Genomic DNA, 4,535 nt, shown 5'->3' with positions numbered 1-4,535 from the left:
AAAGGATTCAAACAAAGGCAATGGATTGACTTTGATGAAACCTTTTACCTATAGCCCTGTTAAAATCAGTTCGGATTTTGCTTGCGATTGCTGATTACTATGACTATGAGATCTGGCATATAGCCAGATGGTTTTCTTTCCAAGGGAAATAAAAACCTAGTGTGTAAGCTACTGTGAACCATATGTAGTTTAAAGCAAGCTTCTCGAAAGATGGAACATTCGTTTTGATGAGACAATCAAAGAGTTTGATTTTATCAAAAACATAGATGAACCATGCGTTTACAAAAGGGTTAGTGGGAGCGCGGTAACATTTCTTGTATTGTATTGAAATAGAGTTGACACACTTAACAACATAGCAGACCCACTCACAAAGCTACTTTCTGAAAGTCACTTTGATCGTCATAAAGACTAGATGGGTATTAGATACCAGAGTGATTGGCTTTGGTACAAGTGGGAGATTGAAAGGAATATGTCCTAAGTCCAATCATGTATTAGGATTTAGGAATAACTTCCTGTGTAATCAGTTTTGATTTCATTGATATTAATAAAAGACTTATTTTGTTTTTTATTACGGGCTTTATCTATTTAAGTGTTTAAATAAGATATACTATAGTTTAGAGTAAAGCTTTTTATGGATTATGATGAGATCATAATAGTGAGACCTAAAAGATGATAACTCTGAACTTAAATAGTTCCCGGTCGTAGGATTACTAACTGGTAATTAATAATCCGCAAAGATCGGTACATACTATGTTTGCTTCATTATGAAGGATGTCTGTTCTCATAGACATTTATGTGGAGACACTATAGCTAGTATGTAGGTGCTTATTATAGAATAAGTTCACTGAACATGACTCGCCCAGCTGAACAACTGATGGAGTTCACTCAAGTGTCAGCAGTTGTTCACATAGTGATAGTTGTACAAGTATCCTTAGACTTGAGGTCATCATAGTCATCTTGTGTACACTGAACTATGCTTTGGTTTAGTTCTTAGTCTCCAGGGACAATTATTAGGGCTCTACTGGGTATAGGAATTTGTACACGAAGATAGTGTATGATCAATAAAGGATCTACCCCTTCCAGTGAAGGAAGCGAATGTTCAAGGCTGATCCACTTATGCTAGTTCAGGAATCTCTGGCCAGAGTAAATGAAATTAGAAAGGAGTTTCTAATTTGCATAGAACTACGCATAGTAAATGGTAAGCAAGTGATTGAATTAGATAGGCTTGACACGAGATCCATGTATTGTATTTAATCGGGACATTGTAGGGTAGAAGGAGTTTATTGTACGGTAACTATTCACTGAATAGGTTCTTGGTATTCTAAGCAGTGAATTCATATTATCCGGATAGTCGCGTATGCTGAGAAGTATCCCTCACGATGTAGAATAAATGTGATTAATTAATTAATCATATTTAATAAATTAGAGAATTTATATAATTAATGATAAAATAGTTTTATTATTATTTATTTCTACTACCGGCTTAATATTGAACCTACAGGGTCACACCATAAAAAGAGAATGATTTAATGGTGGAGGAATTAATTAATAATGGCTGATAATTATTTATTTATGAAATAAATAATTAATTGGCAAATTTAATAATTGATTAAATGAGATTTAATTTATTATAAATTAATTAAGAAAAGTTCTTGATATTATTAATTAAGAATTTAATTTTTGGAAATTAAATCAAGAGAGAGAATTATTTCTAAAGTGTTTAGAAAAAGGATTAATAATTAAAAGGTGTTTTAATTATTAATGAGAATAATAAATGGGATAATAATAATAATAATATTTATGGGAAAATTTCAGCTGAAAATTTTGCCTATAAATATACTATTATAGACCCTATTTTTATTTGAACCCCAAAACCCAAAAAGTTTGGAAAACCCAATTCTCTCCACCTCCTTCCTCCTCCTTAACATCATTTTCTTGGCTGATACCGGTGGAGTGCTTCACACTTGAGGAGCAACTGCTAAGGATCTCTGATCGTTGTCTCCGAATTATTTTAAAGGTTAGATTCGATCCTATATTTTTACCACGATTTATATGCTTTTATTTGGATTTTATATGTGTAAAATTGTTTTGCCATGCCTCCGCTGCGATTAAAATCCATCAAATACTTGAATGGAGAGTTTCTAGATTATCTCAAAGAAAATGGTATAGTCTCCCAGTGGACTCCTCCATATACTCCACAGTTGAATGGGGTATCTGAAAGGAGAAATCGAACTTTGTTAGACATGGTTCGGTCCATGATGAGCTATGCGAATCTTCCAGTATTCCTATGGGGTTATGCATTGGAAACCTTAGCATATTTACTGAATAAGGTGCCTTCCAAATCTGTTCCTCAAACACCATATGAGATATGGAAAGAAAGGAAACTGAGTCTTAAACACGTTAAGATTTGGGGATGTCCAGCTTATGTCAAGAAAGTTGACCCAGATAAGCTGGAATCTCGATCCGTAAAATGTAATTTTGTAGGATATCCTAAAGAGACTTTGGGGTATTACTTTTACACCGATCATCGGGTGTTTGTCTCCAGACATGCTACCTTCTTGGAAAAGGAGTTTATCCTTGAAGGAAACAGTGGGAGCAAAATTGAACTTGATGAAGTTCAAGAAGCACAAACTACTACGGATCAAGTGGAAACACCTGTTCAGAGTAAACAACCTTCTATGGAACAGCCCATTCGTAGGAAAGGGAGAGTGTCTCGCCAACCTGAGAGGTATTATGGCCTTATCATTAAGAATGACAATGAGTTGTTAATCATTGATGATGACGACCCTGTGACCTATAATGAGGCTATGAGTAGTGTTGACTCAGAGAAATGACATGGTGCCATGAAATCCGAAATGAAATCTATGTATACCAACCAAGTATGGACTCTGGTTGAGGCGCCTGAAGGTGTTAAGCCTACTGGGTGCAAGTGGGTATACAAAAGAAAGATTAGAGCAGATGGCCAGGTGGAGACCTATAAGGCCAGACTCATGGCAAAAGGATTCAAACAAAGGCAAGGGATTGACTTTGATGAAACTTTTCTCGCCTGTAGCCCTGTTAAAATCAATTCGGATTTTGCTTGCGATTGATGCTTACTACGACTATGAGATCTGACAAATGGACATGAAAACGGCCTTCCTCAATGGGGAACTTGAGGAGGAAGTGTATATGACACAGCCAGAGGGTTTTCTTTCCAAGGGAAATGAACACCTAGTGTGTAAGCTGCTGCGAACCATATATGGTTTAAGGTAAGCTTCTCGTAGATCGAACATCCGTTTTGATGAGACAATCAAAGAGTTTGGTTTTATCAAAAACATAGATGAACCATGTGTCTACAAGAAGGTTAGTGGGAGCGCGGTAACATTTCTTGTATTGTATATGGATGACATACTTCTTAGAGGAAATGATATATCGATGCTACAATCAGTCAAAGTATGGCTATCAAAGAACTTCACCATGAAGGACTTGGGAGAAGCATCCTACATTCTCTGTATGAAGATCTATAGAGATAGATCTAGAAGAATGATAGGTCTTACATAGGGTACATACATCCAGAAAGTGCTTAAAAGGTTTAGCATGGAAAACTCCAAAAGAGGTCTCATACTGATGAGCCATGGAGTGTCCCTTTCCGAAAAAAATGTATCCTAAGACACCTGAGGAAAGAGAGCGTATGAGTAAGATTCCTTATGCTTCAGCAATAGGATCTATCATGTACGCAATGTTGTGTACAAGGCCTGATGTTGCTTATTCAATTAGTGTAACGAGAAGATATCAGTCCAATCCAGGTGAAGACCACTGGAAAGCAGTGAAAAACATCCTTAAGTACTTGCGAAGGACTCAGGACATTTTTCTTGTTTCTGGTGGTGAATCTGAGTTGAAAATAGAGGAGATGTCAACGTCGAGAGAGTTGACACACATAACAACGTAGCAGGAATTTGTACACGAAAATAGTGTATGATCAATAAAGGATCTACCCCTTCCAGTGTAGGAAGAGAATGTTCAATGTTGATCCACTTATGTTAGTTCAGGAATCTCTGGCCAGAGTGAATGGAATTAGAAAGGAATTTCTAATTTACATTAAATAGAACTAAGCATAGTGAATGGGAAAGCAAGTGATTAAATAAGATAGGCTTGACACAAGTTCCATGCCTTGTATTTAATCGTGACATTGCAGGGTAGAAGGAATTAATTGTACAGTAACTACTCACTGAATAGGTTCTTGGTATTCTAAGCAGTGAATTCGTATTATCCAGATAGTCGCGATATGCTGAGAAGTATCCCTCACGATGTAGAATAAATATGATTAATTAATTAATCATATTTAATGAATTAGAGAATTTATACAAATAATGATAAAATAGTTTTATTATTATTTATTTCTACTACCGACTTAATATTGAACCTACAGGGTCACACCATAAAAGAGAATGATTTAATGGTGGAGGAATTAATTAATAATGGCTGATAATTATTTATTTATGAAATAAATAATTAATTGGAAAATTTAATAATTGATTAAATGAGATTTAATTGAT

This window comes from Apium graveolens, chromosome 3 (genome assembly GCF_009905375.1).
Source record: "Apium graveolens cultivar Ventura chromosome 3, ASM990537v1, whole genome shotgun sequence".
Lineage (NCBI taxonomy): Eukaryota > Viridiplantae > Streptophyta > Magnoliopsida > Apiales > Apiaceae > Apium > Apium graveolens.
This window is presented reverse-complemented; position numbering follows the sequence as displayed.